This window comes from Symphalangus syndactylus, chromosome 11 (genome assembly GCF_028878055.3).
Source record: "Symphalangus syndactylus isolate Jambi chromosome 11, NHGRI_mSymSyn1-v2.1_pri, whole genome shotgun sequence".
Lineage (NCBI taxonomy): Eukaryota > Metazoa > Chordata > Mammalia > Primates > Hylobatidae > Symphalangus > Symphalangus syndactylus.
This window is the reverse complement of record NC_072433.2, coordinates 1-9,759: the sequence shown is the minus strand read 5'-3', so window position 1 is coordinate 9,759 and position 9,759 is coordinate 1.

Below are 9,759 nucleotides of genomic sequence, written 5' to 3'. Positions count from 1 at the left end.
GGTTAGGGTTAGGGTTAGGGTTAGGGTTAGGGTTAGGGTTAGGGTTAGGGTTAGGGTTAGGGTTAGGGTTAGGGTTAGGGTTAGGGTTAGGGTTAGGGTTAGGGTTAGGGTTAGGGTTAGGGTTAGGGTTAGGGTTAGGGTTAGGGTTAGGGTTAGGGTTAGGGTTAGGGTTAGGGTTAGGGTTAGGGTTAGGGTTAGGGTTAGGGTTAGGGTTAGGGTTAGGGTTAGGGTTAGGGTTAGGGTTAGGGTTAGGGTTAGGGTTAGGGTTAGGGTTAGGGTTAGGGTTAGGGTTAGGGTTAGGGTTAGGGTTAGGGTTAGGGTTAGGGTTAGGGTTAGGGTTAGGGTTAGGGTTAGGGTTAGGGTTAGGGTTAGGGTTAGGGTTAGGGTTAGGGTTAGGGTTAGGGTTAGGGTTAGGGTTAGGGTTAGGGTTAGGGTTAGGGTTAGGGTTAGGGTTAGGGTTAGGGTTAGGGTTAGGGTTAGGGTTAGGGTTAGGGTTAGGGTTAGGGTTAGGGTTAGGGTTAGGGTTAGGGTTAGGGTTAGGGTTAGGGTTAGGGTTAGGGTTAGGGTTAGGGTTAGGGTTAGGGTTAGGGTTAGGGTTAGGGTTAGGGTTAGGGTTAGGGTTAGGGTTAGGGTTAGGGTTAGGGTTAGGGTTAGGGTTAGGGTTAGGGTTAGGGTTAGGGTTAGGGTTAGGGTTAGGGTTAGGGTTAGGGTTAGGGTTAGGGTTAGGGTTAGGGTTAGGGTTAGGGTTAGGGTTAGGGTTAGGGTTAGGGTTAGGGTTAGGGTTAGGGTTAGGGTTAGGGTTAGGGTTAGGGTTAGGGTTAGGGTTAGGGTTAGGGTTAGGGTTAGGGTTAGGGTTAGGGTTAGGGTTAGGGTTAGGGTTAGGGTTAGGGTTAGGGTTAGGGTTAGGGTTAGGGTTAGGGTTAGGGTTAGGGTTAGGGTTAGGGTTAGGGTTAGGGTTAGGGTTAGGGTTAGGGTTAGGGTTAGGGTTAGGGTTAGGGTTAGGGTTAGGGTTAGGGTTAGGGTTAGGGTTAGGGTTAGGGTTAGGGTTAGGGTTAGGGTTAGGGTTAGGGTTAGGGTTAGGGTTAGGGTTAGGGTTAGGGTTAGGGTTAGGGTTAGGGTTAGGGTTAGGGTTAGGGTTAGGGTTAGGGTTAGGGTTAGGGTTAGGGTTAGGGTTAGGGTTAGGGTTAGGGTTAGGGTTAGGGTTAGGGTTAGGGTTAGGGTTAGGGTTAGGGTTAGGGTTAGGGTTAGGGTTAGGGTTAGGGTTAGGGTTAGGGTTAGGGTTAGGGTTAGGGTTAGGGTTAGGGTTAGGGTTAGGGTTAGGGTTAGGGTTAGGGTTAGGGTTAGGGTTAGGGTTAGGGTTAGGGTTAGGGTTAGGGTTAGGGTTAGGGTTAGGGTTAGGGTTAGGGTTAGGGTTAGGGTTAGGGTTAGGGTTAGGGTTAGGGTTAGGGTTAGGGTTAGGGTTAGGGTTAGGGTTAGGGTTAGGGTTAGGGTTAGGGTTAGGGTTAGGGTTAGGGTTAGGGTTAGGGTTAGGGTTAGGGTTAGGGTTAGGGTTAGGGTTAGGGTTAGGGTTAGGGTTAGGGTTAGGGTTAGGGTTAGGGTTAGGGTTAGGGTTAGGGTTAGGGTTAGGGTTAGGGTTAGGGTTAGGGTTAGGGTTAGGGTTAGGGTTAGGGTTAGGGTTAGGGTTAGGGTTAGGGTTAGGGTTAGGGTTAGGGTTAGGGTTAGGGTTAGGGTTAGGGTTAGGGTTAGGGTTAGGGTTAGGGTTAGGGTTAGGGTTAGGGTTAGGGTTAGGGTTAGGGTTAGGGTTAGGGTTAGGGTTAGGGTTAGGGTTAGGGTTAGGGTTAGGGTTAGGGTTAGGGTTAGGGTTAGGGTTAGGGTTAGGGTTAGGGTTAGGGTTAGGGTTAGGGTTAGGGTTAGGGTTAGGGTTAGGGTTAGGGTTAGGGTTAGGGTTAGGGTTAGGGTTAGGGTTAGGGTTAGGGTTAGGGTTAGGGTTAGGGTTAGGGTTAGGGTTAGGGTTAGGGTTAGGGTTAGGGTTAGGGTTAGGGTTAGGGTTAGGGTTAGGGTTAGGGTTAGGGTTAGGGTTAGGGTTAGGGTTAGGGTTAGGGTTAGGGTTAGGGTTAGGGTTAGGGTTAGGGTTAGGGTTAGGGTTAGGGTTAGGGTTAGGGTTAGGGTTAGGGTTAGGGTTAGGGTTAGGGTTAGGGTTAGGGTTAGGGTTAGGGTTAGGGTTAGGGTTAGGGTTAGGGTTAGGGTTAGGGTTAGGGTTAGGGTTAGGGTTAGGGTTAGGGTTAGGGTTAGGGTTAGGGTTAGGGTTAGGGTTAGGGTTAGGGTTAGGGTTAGGGTTAGGGTTAGGGTTAGGGTTAGGGTTAGGGTTAGGGTTAGGGTTAGGGTTAGGGTTAGGGTTAGGGTTAGGGTTAGGGTTAGGGTTAGGGTTAGGGTTAGGGTTAGGGTTAGGGTTAGGGTTAGGGTTAGGGTTAGGGTTAGGGTTAGGGTTAGGGTTAGGGTTAGGGTTAGGGTTAGGGTTAGGGTTAGGGTTAGGGTTAGGGTTAGGGTTAGGGTTAGGGTTAGGGTTAGGGTTAGGGTTAGGGTTAGGGTTAGGGTTAGGGTTAGGGTTAGGGTTAGGGTTAGGGTTAGGGTTAGGGTTAGGGTTAGGGTTAGGGTTAGGGTTAGGGTTAGGGTTAGGGTTAGGGTTAGGGTTAGGGTTAGGGTTAGGGTTAGGGTTAGGGTTAGGGTTAGGGTTAGGGTTAGGGTTAGGGTTAGGGTTAGGGTTAGGGTTAGGGTTAGGGTTAGGGTTAGGGTTAGGGTTAGGGTTAGGGTTAGGGTTAGGGTTAGGGTTAGGGTTAGGGTTAGGGTTAGGGTTAGGGTTAGGGTTAGGGTTAGGGTTAGGGTTAGGGTTAGGGTTAGGGTTAGGGTTAGGGTTAGGGTTAGGGTTAGGGTTAGGGTTAGGGTTAGGGTTAGGGTTAGGGTTAGGGTTAGGGTTAGGGTTAGGGTTAGGGTTAGGGTTAGGGTTAGGGTTAGGGTTAGGGTTAGGGTTAGGGTTAGGGTTAGGGTTAGGGTTAGGGTTAGGGTTAGGGTTAGGGTTAGGGTTAGGGTTAGGGTTAGGGTTAGGGTTAGGGTTAGGGTTAGGGTTAGGGTTAGGGTTAGGGTTAGGGTTAGGGTTAGGGTTAGGGTTAGGGTTAGGGTTAGGGTTAGGGTTAGGGTTAGGGTTAGGGTTAGGGTTAGGGTTAGGGTTAGGGTTAGGGTTAGGGTTAGGGTTAGGGTTAGGGTTAGGGTTAGGGTTAGGGTTAGGGTTAGGGTTAGGGTTAGGGTTAGGGTTAGGGTTAGGGTTAGGGTTAGGGTTAGGGTTAGGGTTAGGGTTAGGGTTAGGGTTAGGGTTAGGGTTAGGGTTAGGGTTAGGGTTAGGGTTAGGGTTAGGGTTAGGGTTAGGGTTAGGGTTAGGGTTAGGGTTAGGGTTAGGGTTAGGGTTAGGGTTAGGGTTAGGGTTAGGGTTAGGGTTAGGGTTAGGGTTAGGGTTAGGGTTAGGGTTAGGGTTAGGGTTAGGGTTAGGGTTAGGGTTAGGGTTAGGGTTAGGGTTAGGGTTAGGGTTAGGGTTAGGGTTAGGGTTAGGGTTAGGGTTAGGGTTAGGGTTAGGGTTAGGGTTAGGGTTAGGGTTAGGGTTAGGGTTAGGGTTAGGGTTAGGGTTAGGGTTAGGGTTAGGGTTAGGGTTAGGGTTAGGGTTAGGGTTAGGGTTAGGGTTAGGGTTAGGGTTAGGGTTAGGGTTAGGGTTAGGGTTAGGGTTAGGGTTAGGGTTAGGGTTAGGGTTAGGGTTAGGGTTAGGGTTAGGGTTAGGGTTAGGGTTAGGGTTAGGGTTAGGGTTAGGGTTAGGGTTAGGGTTAGGGTTAGGGTTAGGGTTAGGGTTAGGGTTAGGGTTAGGGTTAGGGTTAGGGTTAGGGTTAGGGTTAGGGTTAGGGTTAGGGTTAGGGTTAGGGTTAGGGTTAGGGTTAGGGTTAGGGTTAGGGTTAGGGTTAGGGTTAGGGTTAGGGTTAGGGTTAGGGTTAGGGTTAGGGTTAGGGTTAGGGTTAGGGTTAGGGTTAGGGTTAGGGTTAGGGTTAGGGTTAGGGTTAGGGTTAGGGTTAGGGTTAGGGTTAGGGTTAGGGTTAGGGTTAGGGTTAGGGTTAGGGTTAGGGTTAGGGTTAGGGTTAGGGTTAGGGTTAGGGTTAGGGTTAGGGTTAGGGTTAGGGTTAGGGTTAGGGTTAGGGTTAGGGTTAGGGTTAGGGTTAGGGTTAGGGTTAGGGTTAGGGTTAGGGTTAGGGTTAGGGTTAGGGTTAGGGTTAGGGTTAGGGTTAGGGTTAGGGTTAGGGTTAGGGTTAGGGTTAGGGTTAGGGTTAGGGTTAGGGTTAGGGTTAGGGTTAGGGTTAGGGTTAGGGTTAGGGTTAGGGTTAGGGTTAGGGTTAGGGTTAGGGTTAGGGTTAGGGTTAGGGTTAGGGTTAGGGTTAGGGTTAGGGTTAGGGTTAGGGTTAGGGTTAGGGTTAGGGTTAGGGTTAGGGTTAGGGTTAGGGTTAGGGTTAGGGTTAGGGTTAGGGTTAGGGTTAGGGTTAGGGTTAGGGTTAGGGTTAGGGTTAGGGTTAGGGTTAGGGTTAGGGTTAGGGTTAGGGTTAGGGTTAGGGTTAGGGTTAGGGTTAGGGTTAGGGTTAGGGTTAGGGTTAGGGTTAGGGTTAGGGTTAGGGTTAGGGTTAGGGTTAGGGTTAGGGTTAGGGTTAGGGTTAGGGTTAGGGTTAGGGTTAGGGTTAGGGTTAGGGTTAGGGTTAGGGTTAGGGTTAGGGTTAGGGTTAGGGTTAGGGTTAGGGTTAGGGTTAGGGTTAGGGTTAGGGTTAGGGTTAGGGTTAGGGTTAGGGTTAGGGTTAGGGTTAGGGTTAGGGTTAGGGTTAGGGTTAGGGTTAGGGTTAGGGTTAGGGTTAGGGTTAGGGTTAGGGTTAGGGTTAGGGTTAGGGTTAGGGTTAGGGTTAGGGTTAGGGTTAGGGTTAGGGTTAGGGTTAGGGTTAGGGTTAGGGTTAGGGTTAGGGTTAGGGTTAGGGTTAGGGTTAGGGTTAGGGTTAGGGTTAGGGTTAGGGTTAGGGTTAGGGTTAGGGTTAGGGTTAGGGTTAGGGTTAGGGTTAGGGTTAGGGTTAGGGTTAGGGTTAGGGTTAGGGTTAGGGTTAGGGTTAGGGTTAGGGTTAGGGTTAGGGTTAGGGTTAGGGTTAGGGTTAGGGTTAGGGTTAGGGTTAGGGTTAGGGTTAGGGTTAGGGTTAGGGTTAGGGTTAGGGTTAGGGTTAGGGTTAGGGTTAGGGTTAGGGTTAGGGTTAGGGTTAGGGTTAGGGTTAGGGTTAGGGTTAGGGTTAGGGTTAGGGTTAGGGTTAGGGTTAGGGTTAGGGTTAGGGTTAGGGTTAGGGTTAGGGTTAGGGTTAGGGTTAGGGTTAGGGTTAGGGTTAGGGTTAGGGTTAGGGTTAGGGTTAGGGTTAGGGTTAGGGTTAGGGTTAGGGTTAGGGTTAGGGTTAGGGTTAGGGTTAGGGTTAGGGTTAGGGTTAGGGTTAGGGTTAGGGTTAGGGTTAGGGTTAGGGTTAGGGTTAGGGTTAGGGTTAGGGTTAGGGTTAGGGTTAGGGTTAGGGTTAGGGTTAGGGTTAGTTAGGGTTAGGGTTAGGGTTAGGGTTAGGGTTAGGGTTAGGGTTAGGGTTAGGGTTAGGGTTAGGGTTAGGGTTAGGGTTAGGGTTAGGGTTAGGGTTAGGGTTAGGGTTAGGGTTAGGGTTAGGGTTAGGGTTAGGGTTAGGGTTAGGGTTAGGGTTAGGGTTAGGGTTAGGGTTAGGGTTAGGGTTAGGGTTAGGGTTAGGGTTAGGGTTAGGGTTAGGGTTAGGGTTAGGGTTAGGGTTAGGGTTAGGGTTAGGGTTAGGGTTAGGGTTAGGGTTAGGGTTAGGGTTAGGGTTAGGGTTAGGGTTAGGGTTAGGGTTAGGGTTAGGGTTAGGGTTAGGGTTAGGGTTAGGGTTAGGGTTAGGGTTAGGGTTAGGGTTAGGGTTAGGGTTAGGGTTAGGGTTAGGGTTAGGGTTAGGGTTAGGGTTAGGGTTAGGGTTAGGGTTAGGGTTAGGGTTAGGGTTAGGGTTAGGGTTAGGGTTAGGGTTAGGGTTAGGGTTAGGGTTAAGGTTAGGGTTAGGGTTAGGGTTAGGGTTAGGGTTAGGGTTAGGGTTAGGGTTAGGGTTAGGGTTAGGGTTAGGGTTAGGGTTAGGGTTAGGGTTAGGGTTAGGGTTAGGGTTAGGGTTAGGGTTAGGGTTAGGGTTAGGGTTAGGGTTAGGGTTAGGGTTAGGGTTAGGGTTAGGGTTAGGGTTAGGGTTAGGGTTAGGGTTAGGGTTAGGGTTAGGGTTAGGGTTAGGGTTAGGGTTAGGGTTAGGGTTAGGGTTAGGGTTAGGGTTAGGGTTAGGGTTAGGGTTAGGGTTAGGGTTAGGGTTAGGGTTAGGGTTAGGGTTAGGGTTAGGGTTAGGGTTAGGGTTAGGGTTAGGGTTAGGGTTAGGGTTAGGGTTAGGGTTAGGGTTAGGGTTAGGGTTAGGGTTAGGGTTAGGGTTAGGGTTAGGGTTAGGGTTAGGGTTAGGGTTAGGGTTAGGGTTAGGGTTAGGGTTAGGGTTAGGGTTAGGGTTAGGGTTAGGGTTAGGGTTAGGGTTAGGGTTAGGGTTAGGGTTAGGGTTAGGGTTAGGGTTAGGGTTAGGGTTAGGGTTAGGGTTAGGGTTAGGGTTAGGGTTAGGGTTAGGGTTAGGGTTAGGGTTAGGGTTAGGGTTAGGGTTAGGGTTAGGGTTAGGGTTAGGGTTAGGGTTAGGGTTAGGGTTAGGGTTAGGGTTAGGGTTAGGGTTAGGGTTAGGGTTAGGGTTAGGGTTAGGGTTAGGGTTAGGGTTAGGGTTAGGGTTAGGGTTAGGGTTAGGGTTAGGGTTAGGGTTAGGGTTAGGGTTAGGGTTAGGGTTAGGGTTAGGGTTAGGGTTAGGGTTAGGGTTAGGGTTAGGGTTAGGGTTAGGGTTAGGGTTAGGGTTAGGGTTAGGGTTAGGGTTAGGGTTAGGGTTAGGGTTAGGGTTAGGGTTAGGGTTAGGGTTAGGGTTAGGGTTAGGGTTAGGGTTAGGGTTAGGGTTAGGGTTAGGGTTAGGGTTAGGGTTAGGGTTAGGGTTAGGGTTAGGGTTAGGGTTAGGGTTAGGGTTAGGGTTAGGGTTAGGGTTAGGGTTAGGGTTAGGGTTAGGGTTAGGGTTAGGGTTAGGGTTAGGGTTAGGGTTAGGGTTAGGGTTAGGGTTAGGGTTAGGGTTAGGGTTAGGGTTAGGGTTAGGGTTAGGGTTAGGGTTAGGGTTAGGGTTAGGGTTAGGGTTAGGGTTAGGGTTAGGGTTAGGGTTAGGGTTAGGGTTAGGGTTAGGGTTAGGGTTAGGGTTAGGGTTAGGGTTAGGGTTAGGGTTAGGGTTAGGGTTAGGGTTAGGGTTAGGGTTAGGGTTAGGGTTAGGGTTAGGGTTAGGGTTAGGGTTAGGGTTAGGGTTAGGGTTAGGGTTAGGGTTAGGGTTAGGGTTAGGGTTAGGGTTAGGGTTAGGGTTAGGGTTAGGGTTAGGGTTAGGGTTAGGGTTAGGGTTAGGGTTAGGGTTAGGGTTAGGGTTAGGGTTAGGGTTAGGGTTAGGGTTAGGGTTAGGGTTAGGGTTAGGGTTAGGGTTAGGGTTAGGGTTAGGGTTAGGGTTAGGGTTAGGGTTAGGGTTAGGGTTAGGGTTAGGGTTAGGGTTAGGGTTAGGGTTAGGGTTAGGGTTAGGGTTAGGGTTAGGGTTAGGGTTAGGGTTAGGGTTAGGGTTAGGGTTAGGGTTAGGGTTAGGGTTAGGGTTAGGGTTAGGGTTAGGGTTAGGGTTAGGGTTAGGGTTAGGGTTAGGGTTAGGGTTAGGGTTAGGGTTAGGGTTAGGGTTAGGGTTAGGGTTAGGGTTAGGGTTAGGGTTAGGGTTAGGTTAGGGTTAGGTTAGGGTTAGGGTTAGGGTTAGGGTTAGGGTTAGGGTTAGGGTTAGGGTTAGGGTTAGGGTTAGGGTTAGGGTTAGGGTTAGGGTTAGGGTTAGGGTTAGGGTTAGGGTTAGGGTTAGGGTTAGGGTTAGGGTTAGGGTTAGGGTTAGGGTTAGGGTTAGGGTTAGGGTTAGGGTTAGGGTTAGGGTTAGGGTTAGGGTTAGGGTTAGGGTTAGGGTTAGGGTTAGGGTTAGGGTTAGGGTTAGGGTTAGGGTTAGGGTTAGGGTTAGGGTTAGGGTTAGGGTTAGGGTTAGGGTTAGGGTTAGGGTTAGGGTTAGGGTTAGGGTTAGGGTTAGGGTTAGGGTTAGGGTTAGGGTTAGGGTTAGGGTTAGGGTTAGGGTTAGGGTTAGGGTTAGGGTTAGGGTTAGGGTTAGGGTTAGGGTTAGGGTTAGGGTTAGGGTTAGTTAGGGTTAGGGTTAGGGTTAGGGTTAGGGTTAGGGTTAGGGTTAGGGTTAGGGTTAGGGTTAGGGTTAGGGTAGGGTTAGGGTTAGGGTTAGGGTTAGGGTTAGGGTTAGGGTTAGGGTTAGGGTTAGGGTTAGGGTTAGGGTTAGGGTTAGGGTTAGGGTTAGGGTAGGGTAGGGTTAGGGTTAGGGTTAGGGTTAGGGTTAGGGTTAGGGTTAGGGTTAGGGTTAGGGTTAGGGTTAGGGTTAGGGTTAGGGTTAGGGTTAGGGTTAGGGTTAGGGTTAGGGTTAGGGTTAGGGTTAGGGTTAGGGTTAGGGTTAGGGTTAGGGTTAGGGTTAGGGTTAGGGTTAGGGTTAGGGTTAGGGTTAGGGTTAGGGTTAGGGTTAGGGTTAGGGTTAGGGTTAGGGTTAGGGTTAGGGTTAGGGTTAGGGTTAGGGTTAGGGTTAGGGTTAGGGTTAGGGTTAGGGTTAGGGTTAGGGTTAGGGTTAGGGTTAGGGTTAGGGTTAGGGTTAGGGTTAGGGTTAGGGTTAGGGTAGGGTTAGGGTTAGGGTTAGGGTTAGGGTTAGGGTTAGGGTTAGGGTTAGGTTAGGGTTAGGGTTAGGGTTAGGGTTAGGGTTAGGGTTAGGGTTAGGGTTAGGGTTAGGGTTAGGGTTAGGGTTAGGGTTAGGGTTAGGGTTAGGGTTAGGGTTAGGGTTAGGGTTAGGGTTAGGGTTAGGGTTAGGGTTAGGGTTAGGGTTAGGGTTAGGGTTAGGGTTAGGGTTAGGGTTAGGGTTAGGGTTAGGGTTAGGGTTAGGGTTAGGGTTAGGGTTAGGGTTAGGGTTAGGGTTAGGGTTAGGTTAGGGTTAGGGTTAGGTTAGGGTTAGGGTTAGGGTTAGGTTAGGGTTAGGGTTAGGGTTAGGGTTAGGGTTAGGGTTAGGGTTAGGGTTAGGGTTAGGGTTAGGGTTAGGGTTAGGGTTAGGGTTAGGGTTAGGTTAGGGTTAGGGTTAGGGTTAGGGTTAGGGTTAGGGTTAGGGTTAGGGTTAGGGTTAGGGTTAGGGTTAGGGTTAGGGTTAGGGTTAGGGTTAGGGTTAGGGTTAGGGTTAGGGTTATAGTTTAGGGTTAGGGTTAGGGTTAGGGTTAGGGTTAGGGTTAGGGTTAGGGTTAGGGTTAGGGTTAGGGTTAGGGTTAGGGTTAGGGTTAGGGTTAGGGTTAGGGTTAGGGTTAGGGTTAGGGTTAGGGTAGGGTTAGGGTTAGGGTTAGGGTTAGGGTTAGGGTTAGGGTTAGGGTTAGGGTTAGGGTTAGGGTATAGGGTTAGGGTAGGGTTAGGGTTAGGGTGAGGGTTAGGGTTAGGGTTAGGGTTAGGGTTAGGGTTAGGGTTAG